Below are 19,676 nucleotides of genomic sequence, written 5' to 3'. Positions count from 1 at the left end.
ATACTGTAGTAGGCAAATGAAAGGGCTCCTTTTCTTCGAAAATCTCATTTATTTTCGTCCCATCGCAAATAAAAAGTCAGTGAGATATAACCTAATATACCAGCCGACCAAAAGGGCCTCAATTTTACCGATTAAACCTGTTTAGGTCAGGTATTTATGTTTTTTTTTTTAGTCCCTCCCTCCAAGAATACCGTTAGGTTAGGTTAGGATTAAACAGCGGTAGCCGTCATCGTTAGTGCTCACGGGAGGTAGGCCTCACGTTAAAGTGCTAACGGGAGGTCGATCTCACACTGAAGAGCCTTAGACCTCACGCTAAAGTGCTAGCGGGAGGTCGATCTCACACTGAAGAGCCTTAGACCTCACGCTAAAGTGCTAGCGGGAGGTCGATCTCACACTGAAGAGCCTTAGACCTCACGCTAAAGTGCTAGCGGGAGGTCGATCTCACACTGAAGAGCCTTAGACCTCATGCTAAAGTAGCACCGAAACTGAGACCTATTTGGATACTGAGCATAATGCTGCCACATTAAGGTTGGAAATTTTTAGACTTAAGCAGAGCCTATATCAGGACAGATGACCTTACTGTATAGTTCTAGAGCTATTTGTGTAATTTCATAGACTTTGATATCGGGTAATAAATTCATGTAATACGTTCATTCGGTTATGGTATGCATAATTAGTGTTACTTTGGCGTACCAATATATAGGTAAATATGCTTAATCAAGTAAGGGAGTATTTGTAGTACGATAGCACAAGGCTATGGACGACTTTTATTATAGTTATAGACAGAAAAAACTTTTCTATTAAAAATCAGGTTTTTTATAGAAAAAGTCTGTTTTCTTCAAAAATGACTTATTGTCATTGCAAATAAAAACTTGACTAACTAAGAAATAACAATGAATGGGGTTATCGTTTTCAGCTTAGCATGTACCGCCTGCCAGTACATAGAAGCTCGATGTTCTTTTACCGCAAGCAAAAAGAACGTATGGCGGAGCAAAAACTATTAGATTTCTAAAAGAGTATCCCCATTCTTAGACAGTCTTACAAACAATTTTTTTCTGTTCAAAATGTTGTGCCATCAATAACTAAAATTTTACCTGAACGACTCCATAGGAAATGGAATTGAAAAATCACGTTTTTTGTGCGTGCGTTAGTCCTGGCACACAATAGCTCCAGTGTTTTAATCGTGTTTCTTTATTATTATAGTAGGCTTATGGGGTTTTGATTACAGTAACTTTGTTTTTAATTTCGATATCAGGTTTTTTATAATGATGACTGGAGGAAACAACAAAGCTTAAAAAAGTTAATCCAAATATCATATACAGTAATTAGACTGGTACATGGTATATTTGAAGGTGTAACTGATGGTGATGATATGTATACCAAACACCTAGCTTTTCAATTATGGTAGTCAACACAGCATGACTCAAAAACTGAATTTCTGCCAAAAATCATTATAAAAAACGTTCAAAGCACCATAAAATACATTATACAGTATAACTGTCTTATTTTATACAAACTGTTTAAAAGTGTACATTTTTTATTAGTATGAAGAAATAGGGCTTTTCAATTATACTAGCCTATATTTCCATGTTTCAAACAATTTTTATATTCCTTTGATAGGTTTTGGAATGATGATGATGGGCAAAATATTATGCACCAAAAAGCATACAGTATTACTTATACTTCACATACTCAGCTTATGCGCAGTATGCTGCTATAATGCAATGCGCTGCCACTATTATTGTGCTGCCTTGTCTTGGATGTAAATGAAACATATGGTCTCGTCTCGCAGGTACAGTACGTAGTTGCTTCTCATTTTTTCAATTTTGCCCTATCAGTAAATTTTATTCATTTATGTATACTGTATTGCATTTACTCATTGCTCAAAGCTCTGGAAGTGTCATCTTCTAATCAATAATTGTTCTGACACTACCACAAAGCTTTACGCTATTTATTAGGGAATATATTTTCGGCGAAGCTGAAACTATCCGTAAGACTTTTAGTGAGGTATAAACTACCATACTGCTAGTAAGCAGGGGGTATAGGCACGGTAGCTGGCCATCCTATTCACACACACACCTGTGTTATCTAGCCACTTTTTATTTTTGGCTCGGTGAGAATAGACATTCGTCTCTCTCCGCTCCCAAATGTTTTTCCTAGCCTTTAACTTATGTTTGTTCCGTAACCGAAATACAAACCACGCTATTTACATTGGGTTTGCCTTTTAGCGTAGCTGAAATGACGAGCCAATAGTTTTTAATGAGGGTTAATTACCCCCGTGCTAGTTAGTGGGGGTAGGGGAAGGGATAGCTTGCTACCCCTCCCCCCCTACACACCGGTGATTTGCTTCACTTCACTTTTGGCTCCGGCGATGAACAGACGTGTCTGTCCATCGTCCTCGTTGACAGCCTTTAATCTTTTTCTGTTTTCTTTTACAGTTTGTGTGTGTGTGTTTGAAGTTGACCACCTTTATGATTACTATGCGTACATGTCCTGGAATTGCCGGCCGCCCTTGTGGTACTTTTATGTTGGCCGTGGACACTGATCCTCACACCCTTTGCCCGCAGTGTCGTGGCCGACGGTGTGATCAGGAAAATAAGTGCAGGGAGTGGTCTGCCTCCCAGTGGGAGAGGTTTGGCCGCTGGCGTAAGAAGAAGTCCAAGAGAGACCGTTCTCCTTCCGGGTTTGCCTTGAAGGAGGAAGGTTCTCGGGACTCTTCTTTCGCCGCCCAAACCTCCTCCGAAGCTCCCCCTCGCTCGGCTCATAAGGAGAGTCGGCCGAGTGGGAGCGCAGGCCCTAGTTCTGTTTCCCGACCTTGGGTTGGGGGAGAGGGCGTCACCTCCCATAGCGGGGCGGTTCCTCCTCCTCCTCCCCCGGGGGAGGTTATTGATGAATCTTTGTCTAACGATGATCTTTTACAGATTTGGGCTTCCCTGGGGCTTAAGGGCTTGCCCTCCAGGGTTGCCCTGATTGACCTTGTCCAGTTGGGGGCCTACATTAAGCAGTCGCCGATGATAGCAGAGGTAGATCCTCTGTCTATCGTCGACGTCGTGGTGGCAGAGGCCTCCGACGGGGCGGGGCAATCCTCTGCAGGTGCAGTTGGGGAGGTTGGTGCTGACGGCTCTCCTCCCCCTTCCGTACATCCTTCGAAGGGGGAAGGGAGTCCTACAGGCTCTTCTGCTGTCCAGCTTCCTGCTAAGGGGAGTGCTTTGACTGAGACTCCCCTTCGGAGGACTGATGGTCCTGATGATCTTCCTCGTGGCCGCCTTTGCCGTAAGGCCCACCGTCCGCTACGTCGCAAGGGCCTCCCGTCTCCCTATAAGGGTGCTAAGAGGCGCCTTTTTGGATCTTCTCCTTCTTCCTCCGAAAGGAACTCTCCTCGCCGTAAACAGCCTGCAGCTCCAGCTTCATTAGACCTCTCTGGGGATCGGTCTCCTACGCCTTCCAGACCTTCAGCTTCTGGGGCAGATGTTCAGCAACCTGACCTCGTCACCCGATGGGCAACGATCCCTTCGGGGCAAAGGGATTCTTCCCTTACGGCAGTGTTAGCGCACAGGCGCTCTCCTGCTCGTCAGCGCTCTCCTGTTCGTCAGCGATCTCCTGTTCGCCAGCGCTCTCTTGATGATCGCCCCTCTTCTCGCCAGCGCTCTCCTGAGGACATCCTGTAACCTGTTGTTCCTGAAGAGCGCCCAGCGCGCCAGCGTTCCCCTGTTCGCCCTTCTGCAGTGTTAGCGCACAGGCGCTCTCCTGCTCGTCAGTGCTCTTCTGACCGTCAGCGCTCTCCTGTTCGTCAGCGCTCTTCTGAGGACCATCGCCCTTCTGCTCGCCAGCGCTCCCCTGTGGTCTCCGATTATCCTGCAGTTCCTGCTATGCGCCCTGCACGCCATCAGTCTCCTGAGCGCCCTCGCGATCCTCAGCTTGCTCCTGCACAACATCGCTCGCGTTCACCAGCGCGTGTTTCTAAAACACATATTCGCCTACGCGCTTCCTGTTCCTGTTGGTGAACGCGCCGCGCCGACTGTTCCTTCACAGGATTCCACGCGTCGCCCTCTTGCTCGCCAACGATCACCAGGTCCCCAGCGTTCACAGATGATTCAACAATCGCCTGCTCGTCAGCGTTCTCCTACGCGTCAGCGATCACCTGAACATCGGCGATCTCCGGACCGCGCACGTGACCTGTCGCCTGCGCGCATGCGTTCTCCAACGCGCCGTCGCCCAGAGGATCTGGAAGGACATGGGTCGCCCTCTGTTAGCTCGCCCTCGCGTGGGCGTTCGTCTACGCGACCCATGCGCTATCGCTCGCCAACGCGTCACCATGCGCCAACGCGCCATCGCTCTCCTGCGCGCCAGCGTTCGCCAGCGCACCACCGATCGCCTGCTTGCAATCACTCTCCCACGCGCTACAGGTCTCCTGACCACCGTCGCCAGCGATCCTCGGAGCGTTCTCGCTCGCCCGTGCGGCAGCGCGTTCCCTCGCCGACGCGCCAACGCATTCGTTCGCCGGCTTGCCCACGCGCACGTTCGCCTGTGCGCCCTCGGGCCCACTCGCCTGCGCGCCCACTCGCCTGCGCGCCCACTCGCCTGCGCGCCCACTCGCCTGCGCGCCCTCGCGACCACTCGCCTGCGCGACCGCTCGTCTGCGCGCCCGCACGACCGTTCGCCTGCGCGTTCGCGCAACCGCTCGCCCGCACGACCGTTCGCCTGCGCGCCCGCTCGACCGTTCGCGCCGAATTTCGCAGCCAGTGACAGCAGCAGGAACGTGTGTCGTCAGACCGCGCTCAGAATCGCCTCCACCAAAGCGCAGAACCATTGTGCAGAACAGGGAAAACACTTCAGAGAGGTCAGTGCGTCTTTCTTCCCCCTTTCCCTTTCAGGCAGGTCCAGTGGTGTCCACTCCGAAGGATCGCCCGATCCCTTTCCCTCCAGCGAAGATTTCGGACTCCGTGTCCGTGGAGCGACAGACTTGGTTTGGTCCACTGATGGCGGGCGTTAGTGAGGGTTATGAAGCCAGCACTCGCCGATCAGGGGGACAAACCAACGGCTGCCTCACCTACGCTGAAGAGAAAGAGAGGAGTGGACTTCGTGGTGACTTCCCCCAGGGAGAAGTTGGTTCCTAAGAGGTCTGTCGGGAAGGCCCCTTCCCCTTCGCAGGCGTTTTCTCCTTCTCCCGTGGACGAGGCTTTTCCGTCATCGGGTGAGTCCAGTGAGGCGATAGTCTCCTCCTCGGCACCAAGGGGCAAGCCTTCTCTTCATGGAGGAGAATCGTCTCGCGCGGAAGGGGCTCTCCGAACCTCTTTGTTGGGTTCCTGTATCCCTCCCAGGAGGGAACCCAAGGACTCCAAGACCATCCCAAAATCGTCTTCAAGGTTTCGCCAGGAACCCGCTGCTCCCCGGGGTAACGTCCACGCTTCGCCCCAGGAAGAGATTCCGGGGACAGGAGACTTAGCTGCCAGCCCGCAAGGAGGAGACCAGCAGGAATCTGAACATGCCTTCTGGCAGGTCCTGAGCCTGATGAGGCAACTCAACGGGTTCATGGACCCCGTGATCGCCCCCCGAGAAGGCAAGGACACTGTCCTAGACGAAGTGTTCGATGTTCATAAGGCCCCTACGACCAGTGCGGCTCTTCCCTGGTCTCGGGGATTGAAGAGGGCCAGAGCCAGGGCCAACGCCCAGCTCGCGATTCTAGCCTCCTCCAATCGGTCCTCTGCCGGGAACAAACTCGTCCCACCTCCTCGTCTCCAGCAGAGGAGGTATTTTGAGATCTTGGGTGAGTCTAGTCTCGCTCTTCCTCTCCATCACTCCGTGGAAGAGCTGGCTAAGGGAGTTCCTCTCGAGAAGCTCTGCCCGGCAGGTGTCGTTCTCAGCGTCGGAGATCCTGAGCCATGAGAAGGTCGCGAAGTGTGCCATGCAGGCCACTTCGTGGCTGGATATATGGCTAGGAACTCTGGGCATCCTATTGCGCTCCGAGGACTTGTCTAAGGAGACCAATAGGAAGGCCCTGGAGACCTTCTTACTCTCGGGCACCCGCTCCATCAAGTTCCTGGCGCACCAGGTCACCACCCTGTGGGCCAACTCGGTTTTGAAGCGGCGCGATGCGGTAACCGAGAGGTTCCACCCGAAGGTCCCCGCCGTGGATGTCTGTAGGCTCAGACATGCTTCCCTCCTCGGGGAAAATCTGTTCGAGCCACAGGATATGGAGCGAACGGCTGAGAGGTGGAGGAAATCTAGCACGGACTCCCTCCTCCATAGGGCCCTTACAGCTCGGCCCTATAAGCCTCCAGCTCCGCAGCAACAGCAGCAGCAGCCTCGTAAGGCACCGAAGCAGGCACCGGCAGCTAAGAAAGTGGTGTCTAAGCCCCAGCCCTTTCCAGCCAAGGTCAAGAGGGGCGGTAAGTCCTCCAGGGGAGGTAAGACTCCTAGAGGGAGCGGCCGTGGCTGCAAACCCTAGGAGTGGCAGTCCCCCTGCGTGTCCACCTGTGGGGGGATGCCTTCAACGTTGCGTGCACAGGTGGCAGCAACAGGGAGCCGATGCTTGGACGGTTTCAGTGATTGGTCAAGGCTATCGCGTCCCGTTCATAACATCTCAACCGCCCCTGAAAGCGAATCCAGTGTCGTTGAGCTCCTATGCCACGGGATCGGCAAAGGGGCTGGCCCTTCGGGCGGAAGTCGAGACATGCTCAAGAAGGGTGCTCTCCAGGAGGTCGTCGACGGCTCCCCAGGCTTCTTCAGTCGACTCTTTCTTGTAAAGAAGGCGTCTGGAGGCTGGAGACCTGTCATCGACCTCTCAGCTCTGAACGTGTTTGTCAAGCAAACTCGGTTCAGCATGGAGACAGCGGACACGGTCAGACTTGCGGTGAGACCTCTAGACTTCATGTGCACACTGGATCTCAAGGACGCATACTTCCAGATCCCAATCCATCCGTCTTCCAGGAAGTACTTGAGATTCTGCCTAGACGACAAGATCTACCAGTTCAAGGTGCTGTGTTTCGGTCTCTCCACAGCTCCTCAGGTGTTCACCAGAGTGTTCCCCCCAGATGCTGAAGCCTTGATGAGGATGGGGGGCTTAGGGATTAGCAGCTGTGCTCTAATGAACAGTGGGAACTACTTCCCATTGGACCTCGGTGCCCAGCTGTTGATCCAACTAAATCAGTCAGCACTTTCTCTTTTACTTTTGATTGTCTTTTTTCTCCCATCTCTTCCTTTTGGGCTCGATATTGTTGACGACTTTGGCATGTTCGATTATACTTTGGATGCTGCTTTGGATTTGGCACAGTGTGGGATGGACTGCATTCTATCTCAACCTGTGCCAATTTAGATGCCATCACCCTCTGGCAGACCCCATTGGGTGCAGACCAAGTCTGTTAAGAGTCGGGTTCTAGTGATCCGGTTTTAAGTCACCCATATTTGCAGGTAATGGGTGACGCCAGGCATTGGAGTCGACGGTGGGAGGGGCTAACTACCCCCACTGACCAGTGTACGCCCACCTTAAGAGAGGCAGCCCCTCTCTAATAGAGGACTGGTCCCCGCTGAAGCCTCTTCTCGTGTTGGGCCACATGGCATAGGAGGACTGACATCCTCCGATATAAAGCTAATAGGGAAATAGTTACTTTATGTGGAGGGCAGCCAAAAATTCTACCCCAGGGAAATGGAAGTCTCTTGATAGAGACACTGTCCCCAGTACAAGGTGAAAGGTTGAAAACACTTACAACATTGAATGGTCATAGCATAAAATGCATTTTGCACCCTACTTTCAACCAGAGTAGAGGTGTGATATATGCTCCAGAATTGTTGGATCTAGAGGAAAAAGAAATTGAGGATGAACTGAAAAATCAAGGAGTAGTTAAAGTAGTCAGAATGAGAAAGAGAGTTGGAGAACAACGTATCCCTCTTGCTACTCTGATTATAACATTTGATCAATGCCGATTACCAAATGTTATAAAAGCTGGTTGGCTATCTTTGAAGGTAAAACCATACATCCCTTCACCATTGCGATGTTATCATTGCCAAATGTATGGCCATTTAAGCCAGAAATGTAAAGAAAAACTAAACAACAAGCCAGCTGTTTGTGCCAACGGTGGAAAAAGTAGTCATGGAGTATGCATAGAAAACCCTAATTGCATACATTGTGGGGAAGCACACCCAGCTACATCTAAAAGCTGTGTAAAGTTTATTTTTGAAAAAGAAATTCAGGCCATTAGGACCATGGAAAGGGTTACTTTTAAAGAGGCTCGTAAAAGAGCTCTTGAAAAGCAAATAAGACCAGGGCAACCTTTTTCAATGGTTCTGAAGAAAAACTTGCTAAACCACACAGATGAAAATTATATCTCTACTTCTAAGATAAAGAAACAAATGAAAGTAGTTAAAGAGGTTGAAAGGCCCATCGAAAAAATATATCCAGAAATTGTAGGAAAAGCAAAACGGATACTTAAAGATCTGGAAATTATTCAAAAGCTAACTACTCCAATTTTAAACAATAGTACAAACCTCTCACAGGCCGTGTCCTTGCCTGATCTGATGGAGGTTGCACTTGAAACCAATTTACCTGGTGAACCTGTAGTGGGGAAGGTGCAAAAACCTGATAGATCACAACCTTTTAATCGAAAAAGAGAGAGACCTCCATCTCTCTCGCCTCCTACCATAAGAAACCTTAAAGTCACAACTTCAAATAAATATGATATCTTGTCTGCTGATGTTTCTGAACAACTAGAAGGTAAATTGAACCAATCAGAAATTCAAGTTGAGGTCCACCATCCTCCTCAACAATTAGATCAAAAGGACACAAAGAAAAAGAGAAACACAAAACCCACTATATCAAGATCCTCTCTAGAGTTACCTCCGGGAAATATTGTTAGATCAAATATTGCCAATGGGAAGACTTCATCTAAGGTGTCTTCCAAAAAATAAACCATAGTTTTTTCTTCTATTCTGCAATGGAATTGCCAGGGTTTAAGGGCGAAATATGAACAACTTAAGCTCCTCATACGTGAGCACTCCCCTATAACAGTATGTCTACAAGAAAGCAAGCTCGATGCTAATACTCCTTGTCCTCGAGAGTATGTTAGCTATAGGACACCATATGATCAACGAGCAGGGAGCCATGGGGGAAGTCTTATATACGTTCGTCGAGATGTTCCCCAAATATCTTTGTCTATCTGTACCCCTCTGCAGGCAGTGGCTGTACAGATTGATATAGGGAGAAAATACACAATCTGTTCTCTTTACTTGCCTCCAAATGACAACATCTCATATGATAATATAGTAGAAGTGATTAAACAACTCCCACAACCCTTTCTCTTACTAGGAGACCTTAATAGTAGACATCCCTTATGGGGTGATGTTTTAGCAAATGCAAGGGGTAATATTATTTCGTCAATTTTGGAGAATGAAGATGTCGGACGCCTCAATACAGGAGAGCTCACACATTTTCATGTACAGACAGGTACCTTGTCCTGCATTGACCTATCAGTTGCAAGCTCTAACTGTCTTCTCGATTTTAATTGGAGAACATTAGATGATTGGCATACTAGTGATCATGCACCAATCATTATAAACACCAACAATGGTCCACCTTTACAGAGAACGCCTCGATGGAATCTTGATAAGGCGGACTGGGATAGATTTCGGGAGCTAAGTGAAATTGAAGGAAATGCAGAACAGTTTGAAAGTGTTGATGATGCCATGGACTTACTCAATGGAACTCTTCATACAGCAGGAGTAAATTCCATTCCCAAAACAACAGGGATATTCAGACGACGACCAGTCCCCTGGTGGTCATCTGAACTAACTGCCCTGCACAGAGCCACAAGAAAGTCTTTAACTCGATTGCGCATGCGCCATACTGAGGAGAATTTAGTCATATACAAGAAATGTAGAGCACAGTTCCGCCGTGCCATGAAAGAAGCTAGGCGCCAGTCTTGGATGTCATTTGTTTCCTCCATTAACAGTAGAACACCAACTTCATCAGTGTGGAGGAAAGTCAAAAAGATAGCAGGCAAATTCACCCCAAACCCACCACCAGTGTTAAAGATAAATGGCCAGTATATGACTGGAGCAACCGAAGTTAGCAATGCCCTGACTGACCATTTTTCAAATGTATCTTGCAAGTGTCAAACAGCTCCTGGTCACCAGTATAGGAGCATTGAAGAAAAGAAAGTTTTAAATTTTGCAACAAGAAAGCAAGAGTCATATAATTCTCCTTTTACTGAAAGAGAGTTTGATTCTGCTCTTGCTATGTGTAACGATACAGCCCCTGGACCCGATGGAATTTCATATGCAATGATTAAACACGTACATTTTAATACAAAGTTATTTATTTTAAGCATCTTTAATAGAATATGGCATGATCATAGTTATCCAAGTGTTTGGGAACTAGCCATTATTCTAGCCTTTTTAAAACCCGGTAAGGACAAGCTTTTAGCAGCAAATTATAGGCCAATTGCATTGACATCTTGTTTGTGCAAAAACATGGAAAAGATGGTCAATGTAAGACTGATGTGGTACCTTGAAAAGAAGGGTATTTTATCACCCATTCAATGTGGATTCAGGAAAATGCACTCAACGACTGATGTGCTGATACAACTTGAGTCCTCCATTTGTGAAGCCTTTGCTTCCAAACAGCACCATGTGACAGTCTTTTTTGATCTTGAAAAGGCATATGATACCACATGGAGATACGGTATACTTAAAAGAATCCATGAGTGCGGATTGAGAGGAGAGCTACCACTATTCATCGAGTCATTTCTTTCACATAGAGTTTTCCAAGTGAGAGTTGGGGAAGCTCTATCACAGAGTAAATGCCAGGAGGAAGGAGTTCCTCAGGGGAGTGTAATGAGTGTGACCCTTTTTGCTCTAGCAATTAATGGGATATCCTCAGTCATTCCCCGGGATGTTCTCGCAACATTATTTGTGGATGATCTCTCCATATCATTTGCTGGGGCCAGAATGGCAATGGTTGAGAGAAAAATCCAACTCTCTATTGATAAAATTACCCATTGGGCCGATATGAATGGATTTAAGTTCTCGACAAGTAAAACTACAATTGTCCATTTTTGTCGTATACGGGGAGTACATCCAGACCCAGATATATACATCAAAGGTCAACGGATCCCATGTGCAAGTGAAGCTAGATTTTTAGGGTTGATATTTGATTGTAGGCTTACATGGGTTTCTCACTTAAAAGCATTAAAAGCTAAATGTGTTGAAGCTATGAATCTTTTAAAAGTATTGTCCCATACATCATGGGGGGCAGACCGCAATACAATTTTAAAATTATACAAGGCCTTGATATTTTCCAAAATTAGTTATGGATGCAAAATATACTCGTCAGCAACCCCAAGCCGGTTAAAAATATTAGATTCAATACATCATGCTAGCATTAGATTGTCCACAGGAGCCTTTAGAACTTCTCCTATCACAAGTCTCCTCGTTGATGCTGGGGAGTTGCCTCTAGACCTTTACCGAATGTCCTCTATTATTCGGTATTGGTTTAGATTGCAAAGACTCACTAATTCTTCTGCCTTTCAGACTGCAAGCCTTGTAAGACACTCAACCTACTTTGAGCTGCACCCAAAATCTCCTCAACCTTTTGGGTTTCGGGTGAAACAATTATTAAACAATCTGGATATAATTAGAAATAAGGTGCTTCCATTCAATGTATCATCAACGCCTCCATGGAAATTACCTGACATATCTTTTTGTAAATACTTTATTGGAGTTAAGAAGAATATGACTGACTTAAAATCCAGGTCTCTTTTTATGGAACATGTCGAAGAACATAGGGGATCGACTTTTATATATACTGATGGCTCCAAATCTGATGCTGGCGTTGGATTTGGAGTACATAGTAATGATTTTAATTGTAGAGGTGCACTTCCTCTAACAGCTTCCATATTTACTGCCGAACTGTATGGCATATTAACCGCTATTGAGAAAATAGCTTTGGAAAAGGAGGGTAATTTTTAAATATTTAACTTAGCCGGTGAATATATAATAGCTGCTGCTCAGCGGCTCGACAGAAAACACACTCAAAAACTCGCGAGCGATCGCTATGAAGGTTGCGGGTGTGCCCACCAGCGCCAACTATCGGCCAGATACCACTCTTGCATGTAAACAAACCCTTCAATTCTTCTCTGTCGACCTTGACGACAAGACGTATCAATACTCGCTGTATAACCTGGAGTTTTCTCAACATATTTGGTGAAGTACTTCATTTTGGTTTGAGCTTTCGCAGTGCAGGTGTTTTTCCTCAACTTAAACTCTTGAACTCTTTATTAGACAGATTTAATTGTTGATGACTTGGATTGTTTTTTGGACTTTCTTTGACTAATTCAAAATGGCTGACGCTTCACAAGCCTCTAGATTTCGTAAGTGTAATGCTAGGGACTGTAATAGGCGTCTTCCAAAGGCCTCTCTCGATCCACATACTGTGTGTTCCAATTGTCGGGGTAAAACCTGTCAATTGGGAGATCGGTGTGAGGAATGCGTGGGCCTTTCGGAATTCGATTGGCTCGAATACGATAAGTATGCTCGTAGGCTAGAGAGAGATAGGGTAAGGAGGAGTTCCTCTAGGTCAGTAGATTTTTCCTCTCCACATGCCCCTGACCCTAATCCTTCCCCTGTAGTGGTTGTACCTAACCCCCCTTCTGGCACTCAGGAACCATCTATGCAAGACATGTTACGTGCTATTCATGCCTTGGGTGAAAGAGTTGAAGCGTTAGCAACTGATCGTAATCAACTCATGGCTGACGTTAAGGAGCTTAAGTGTCAGAGTGCCACAGCGGAAAATAGTGGGAAAGTGATTAGTGCGCAAAGTGTTGTGAACAGTGTTGCGACCGAGGGTTCGTCTGTTCGTGCCTGTCGTTCACCTAGTCCGAGACCTCTTGCAAGCTCCCAAGCCCAGGGGAGAAGTAATGTCGTACGACTTATGGGTTCGAGAGGCCTTGATCAGCGAACAGACGTTCCCTCTATGGTATCAGGCGTATCTCACCAAGATCGCCCCTACCATAAGACGAGAGAGCCCATTTTCTCCTCGTCATCCGAAGGCTTTTCGCATAAGAAACCGTGGAGCAAGGTTTCTAGGCCCCTTAAGCGAAAGTCGGTCCCTTCAGGACAGGTCCAGCGTCCTGGATGTAGTCATTGGGACAGTTCTGACCCGTTGCAGTCATCGGATGACTGCTCGCCGCCTAAGCAGCAACGTTACACAGGCTCAGAGAGTCTTGGTGTAGGCAAGGTTGTGCCGTCTCAGACGTTAACCCCGTCGTTTACCGCACCCATTCCCGTGGACCCTAAATGGGTTATACTGCAGGACATGCAGACTAAGCTCGCCTCCCTTATGGAAGACTATTCTGCCGATAAGGTTCACGTTGAGCCTAGCCGTTTATCTCATCGAGATCCTGGCCTTCAGCCGCCCAAACGAACCTTGGTGCTTCCTGTTGACGTTGGCGTAGCTAAGTCACATCAGTCACGATATGTAGAGCCTCACTCGATGCGGTCACGTGTTGATTTTCAGCCGCATTTGGACGTTAGGCCACTTCCTAATGCTCCTGTTGACGTTCAGGACGTTCGCCAACCAGCGGAGTTGACTTGTTTTGACGCTGAGCGTCAACCACCGCAGTCTAGAGTTGTTTTGACTGCTCAGACTAGGCGGTCAAAACAGTCTCGAGTGGACGCCGAGCGTCCTCCCGCACCTGTTGTTGTTGACAGTTCACAGACTGTTAAGCAGTTACACGACGTTGCGTCCTGGTCCGCTACTAATGCACCAGTGCGTGTGGACGCTGCGTGTCAAGCATTGCCAACCCCTTTGCTTGTTTCTCAGCAGTTGTCAGATGAAGAGCCTTCAGATGAGGACGTTGCTGACCCTCAGCCTGAGGATCATCCTTCAGATGTAGATGAACCCAGAAAAGTGCCAGACTCAAGAACTTCTGGCAAGCCTGGGAGAAGAGGGGCGCAGACCAACAATCTGTGAGGTTGCTCAGAGAGGGGTACAAAATTCCATTTGTACGCAAACCTCCTCTAGCGACTTCCCCCATCGACCTCTCTCCCAGGTACCGAGAGGAGTCAAAGAGACAAGCCCTGAACCTAGAAGTGTCTCTTTTGCTAGAGAAGGGAGCGGTGGTGAAAGTCTCGGACCTTCAATCACCGGGGTTTTACAACCGTCTCTTCCTAGTACCGAAGAAGACAGGAGGTTGGAGACCGGTGCTAGACGTCAGTGCACTCAACGTCTTTGTTACGAAGACAAAGTTCACCATGGAGACCACGAAATCAGTCTTAGCAGCGGTCAGAAAGGGAGACTGGATGGTCTCTCTCGACCTAAGAGACGCATACTTCCACATCCCCATACACCCAGATTCCCAACCGTTTCTGAGGTTTGTTTTCAACAATGTGGTATACCAGTTTCGGGCCCTGTGCTTTGGCCTAAGTCCTGCTCCTCTCGTGTTTACGAGGCTTATGAGGAATGTAGCAAAATTCCTCCATTTATCGGGAATCCGAGCCTCCCTGTACTTGGACGACTGGCTTCTCAGAGCCTCGTCCAGTCATCGCTGTCTGCAGGATCTTCATTGGACATTGGATCTGACCAAGGAATTGGGACTTTTGGTCAACCTAGAAAAGTCCCAGCTGATTCCATCCCAAACTATACTGTATTTGGGGATGGAGATTCACAGTCCAGTTTTTCGGGCTTTTCCGTCTGCCCCCCGAATAGAGCAAGCCCTGCTCAAAGTCCAACTGATGTTGAAGAGAGAACGATGCTCAGTCAGGAATTGGATGAGTCTAGTAGGAACTCTATCATCCCTGGAGCAGTTTGTCCCGCTAGGAAGGCTACACCTTCGACCTCTCCAGTTCCATCTAGCCTTTCACTGGAAAAAGGACAAGACGTTAGAGACGGTCTCAATCCCGATCTCCGAACCAGTAAAGGCATGCCTGAATTGGTGGAACGACAATATCAGTCTGAGAGAGGGACTTTCCCTAGCAGTTCAGAACCCAAACCACGTACTATTCTCAGACGCGTCGGATTTGGGTTGGGGTGCGACCCTGGACGGTCGGGAATGCTCAGGTCTGTGGACCTCAAGTCAGAGGAGCATGCACATCAACGGCAAGGAGCTTTTGGCAGTCCACCTGGCCTTGATGAACTTCGAGAGTCTCCTTCGAAACAAAGTGGTAGAGATCAACTCCGACAATACCACAGCCTTGGCATACATTTCGAAGCAAGGAGGCACCCACTCCCTGACGATGTACGAGATCGCAAGGGACCTGCTCATTTGGTCAAGAGATCGAGGCATCTCCCTGTTAACGAGGTTTATCCAGGGCGACTTGAACGTCTTAGCAGACTGCCTCAGTCGGAGGGGTCAGGTAATTCCTACGGAATGGACCCTCCACAAGGACGTGTGCAAGAGTCTTTGGGCGACTTGGGGTCAACCCACCATAGACCTCTGTGCAACCTCGATGACCAAGAGACTTCCAATCTATTGCTCTCCAGTCCCAGACCCAGCAGCAATACACATAGACGCATTTCTTCTAGATTGGTCTCATCCGGACCTATATGCATTCCCACCATTCAAGATTGTCAACAAGGTACTGCAGAAGTTCGCCTCTCACGAAGGGACAAGGTTGACGTTGGTTGCTACCCTCTGGCCCGCGAGAGAGTGGTTCACCGAGGTACTTCAATGGCTGGTAGATTTTCCAAGAAGTCTTCCTCTAAGGGTAGATCTGTTACGTCAGCCCCACGTAAAGAATGTCCATCAAAGCCTCCCCGCTCTTCGTCTGACTTCCTTCAGACTATCGAAAGACTCTCAAGAGCTCGAGGCTTTTCGAAGGAGGCAGCCAGTGCGATTGCAAGAGCGAGGAGAGCTTCTACCATTAGAGTATACCAGTCGAAGTGGGAAGTCTTTCGAGACTGGTGCAAGTCAGCATCTGTGTCCTCGTCCAGTATCTCTGTAGCCCAGATCGCTGATTTTCTCTTACACCTGAGAAAAGTTCGCTCCCTTTCAGCTACCACGATCAAGGGCTACAGGAGCATGTTGGCTTCGGTCTTTCGGCATAAAGGCTTAGATCTTTCCAACAATAAAGACCTACAAGATCTCCTTAAGTCTTTTGAAACCTCTAAGGAACGTCGTTTGGCTACTCCTGGATGGAACTTAGACGTGGTCCTAAGGTTCCTCATGTCAGACAGGTTTGAGCCATTACATTCAGCCTCCCTGAAGGATCTCACTCTTAAGACTCTTTTCCTGGTGTGCTTGGCCTCGGTTAAAAGAGTCGGTGAACTTCATGCCTTCAGTAAGAACATCGGCTTTTCTACAGAAAAAGCCACTTGTTCTCTTCAACTTGGTTTCCCGGCCAAAAATGAACTGCCTTCTCGTCCTTGGCCTAAATCTTTTGATATTCCTTGCTTATCAGAGATCGTAGGCAACGAACTGGAAAGAGTGTTATGTCCTGTTAGAGCTCTTAAGTTCTATTTAGCTCGTACTAAGCCATTACGAGGTAAATCTGAGGCGTTATGGTGTTCAGTTAAGAAACCATCCTTGCCTATGTCAAAGAATGCTTTGTCATATTTTATCAGATTTTTAATACGAGAAGCTCATTCACACTTGAATGAGGAAGACCGATCTTTGCTTAAGGTTAAGACGCACGAAATTAGAGCTATAGCAACCTCCGTGGCCTTCAAGCAAAATAGATCTCTGCAAAGTATCATGGACGCGACTTTTTGGAGAAGCAAGTCAGTGTTCGCGTCATTTTACTTGAAAGATGTCCAGACTCTTTACGAGGACTGCTACACACTGGGTCCATTCGTTGCAGCGAGTGCAGTAGTGGGTGAGGGTTCTACCACTACACTTCCCTAATTCCAATATCCTTTTAATCTGTCTCTTGAAATGTTTTTGATATTGTTTTTTATGGGTTTTACGGAAGGCTAAGAAGCCTTTCGCATCCTGGTTGATTTGGCGGGTGGTCAAAGTCATTTCTTGAGAGCGCCCAGATTAGGGGTTTGATGAGGTCCTGTTAGTATGGGTTGCAACCCTTCATACTTCAGCTCCTGGGAGTCCTTCAGCATCCTAAGAGGATCGCTGGGCTTCGTGAGGAAGACAGACTTACAAGGCAGAGTAATCGTCTAAGTCAACTTCCTTACCAGGTACCTATATATTTTGGTTTTGTTATATTGATAACTGTCAAAAACTCTTAGCATATACGCTGTAAACTTAATTAACTCTGGTCTCTACCCACCGCCTTGGGTGTGAATCAGCTATTATATATTCACCGGCTAAGTTAAATATTTAAAAATGATATTTTAATTATAAAATAAATTTTTGAATATACTTACCCGGTGAATATATAAATTAAAGGCCCTCCCTTCCTCCCCAATAGAGACGCAGCGGGACGAGAAGAATTGAAGGGTTTGTTTACATGCAAGAGTGGTATCTGGCCGATAGTTGGCGCTGGTGGGCACACCCGCAACCTTCATAGCGATCGCTCGCGAGTTTTTGAGTGTGTTTTCTGTCGAGCCGCTGAGCAGCAGCTATTATATATTCACCGGGTAAGTATATTCAAAAATTTATTTTATAATTAAAATATCATTTTACAATTTTTAGTGATGCAAAGAGTGTTCTTCAAGCTTTAGAAGTTTTTAATTCTAGTAACCCTCTAGTTTTAAAGATTTTAGAATGGCTTTTTATTATTGGACAGAAAGGTATAACAGTTCGATTTTGTTGGGTTCCAGCACATGTAGGTGTGTCTGGGAATGAGATGGCCGATTTACTGGCGAAGAATGCGGCATCCGACTTGCTACCAAGGAGGTATCCCATTCCGTGTAACGATTTCCTACCTTACATCAAGAAATTGGTTTGTGATAAATGGCAACAGCACTGGGATAGTCAAGATGGCAATAAAATGAGGGAAGTAACAAATATCATATCACCTTGGAGGTATAACATGGGAGACGACTCTTTGTCGTCTGCGTATTGGTCACACACGGTTGACACACGAGTTTCTGCTGAAGGGCCAACACCAACCGTATTGCGAGCACTGATTAGTACCTTTAACAGTGAGGTATTTGTTGACCGAATGCCCTAATTTTACTAACTTAAGAAATAGATATCTGTTTGAGGCTCGAGGTGAGGATGGCAGGTTTATCCTTGCCAAGATTCTTGGACATGATGTGTCTTACTATGCAAGCGGAATTTTTAGATTTATTTCAGAAGCAGGTCTTCTGAAAACTATTTAACTATTGTAATAACGTCTTAATTTTTATGGTTTTAATCGAATTCTTTTAATTTTCATATACGGTAAATGGTATCGGCGTCAATGACCTTAGATGTCAGGATGCCAGAAAACTTTCAATCAATCAATCAATCAATCACCAGAGTGTTCACCCTGATTTCATCTTGGGCGCACAGGGACGGCATTCGTCTCCTTCGCTATCTGGACGACTGGCTGATCCTAGCAGACTCGGAGTCGACCCTTCTTCGGCACCGAGACAGGCTTCTAGGTCTTTGCCAGGATCTGGGGATCGTGGTAAACCTCGAGAAGTCCTCTCTGCAGCCGTCCCAACGACTGGTTTATCTAGGCATGCTGATAGACACCAATCTCCACAAAGCCTTTCCATCAGACGACAGGATAGCAAGGCTGAGGAGGGTGGCGGAACCCTTCCTCAGGCGAGAAGAGCTTCCCGCCCAATCGTGGTTGCGTCTCTTAGGTCACCTGTCCTCCCTGGCTTGTCTGGTTCCAAACAGCCGCCTCAGGATGAGATCCCTGCAGTGGCGGCTCAAGTCCCGGTGGAGTCAAGGATCCGATTCCCCGGACGTTCAAGTCCCGATAGGATCTTTGGAACGGACGGACTTGCGGTGGTGGCTGGTCGACGAGAACCTGCAAAAGGGAGTGAGTCTTCTCGTCCTCCCCCCGGAATTGACACTGTTTTCGGATGCGTCAAAAGAAGGGTGGGGGGCGCACGTTCTGAACCAGAGGACCTCAGGCCTTTGGTCAGAATCAGAAAAGTGGCTGCACATCAACCTGCTAGAGTTGAAGGCCGTCTTTCTGGCTCTTCAACAGTTCCAACGGACCCTGGCGGGTCATTCCGTGGTGGTGATGAGCGACAACACCACGGTAGTGGCTTATATCAACAAGCAGGGAGGCACTTTTTCGCAGCAGCTATCCCATCTTGCAGTAGAGATTCTGAGGTGGACCGAAGTCCACTCGATAACACTATCAGCTCGCTTCATTCCTGGCAAGAGGAATGTGCTCGCTGACAGTCTGAGCAGGGCCTCGCAGATAGTGAGTACCGAGTGGTCTTTGGATCCTCAGATAGCCAACAAAGTCCTGACTTTGTGGGGTTCCCCGACCGTGGACCTGTTCGCGACAGCGTTGAATTTCAAGCTGCCTCTATACTGCTCCCCAGTCCCGGACCCCAAGGCTCTCTGGCAAGATGCTTTCCAGCAACGGTGGGACAACATCGACGTTTACGCCTTCCCACCTTCCCACCGTTCTGTCTGATGAGAAGGATGCTCAACAGGACCAGACTATCGGTCAACTGTTCGATGACTCTGGTAGCTCCGCTATGGCATCACGCGGAATGGTTCCCGGACCTTCTGCAGCTCCTGACGGAGCTTCCGAGGGAACTTCCTCCACGACACGAGCTTCTCAGACAACCCCACTCCAACGTCCCTCACAAGGCCGTAGCCTCGCTTCGCCTTCAC

General features: G+C 47.7%; 1 long non-coding RNA gene across 2 annotated transcripts in view; it reads left to right on the top strand.

The window, feature by feature from the left end:
* The window catches only part of LOC137634535 (uncharacterized), a 77,545-nt gene that overhangs the window by 19,946 nt on the left and 37,923 nt on the right, over positions 1-19,676 (top strand). For both annotated transcript variants that reach the window (XR_011042523.1, XR_011042522.1), the window contains exon 2: positions 1,621-1,792. This is a non-coding gene — a long non-coding RNA (uncharacterized lncRNA). The remainder of the gene's footprint in view (positions 1-1,620; positions 1,793-19,676) is intronic.

Source organism: Palaemon carinicauda, chromosome 44 (genome assembly GCF_036898095.1).
Source record: "Palaemon carinicauda isolate YSFRI2023 chromosome 44, ASM3689809v2, whole genome shotgun sequence".
Classification (NCBI taxonomy): domain Eukaryota; kingdom Metazoa; phylum Arthropoda; class Malacostraca; order Decapoda; family Palaemonidae; genus Palaemon; species Palaemon carinicauda.
Note: the sequence above shows the minus strand (reverse complement) of the source record. Positions and strands in the feature narration are given on the sequence as shown.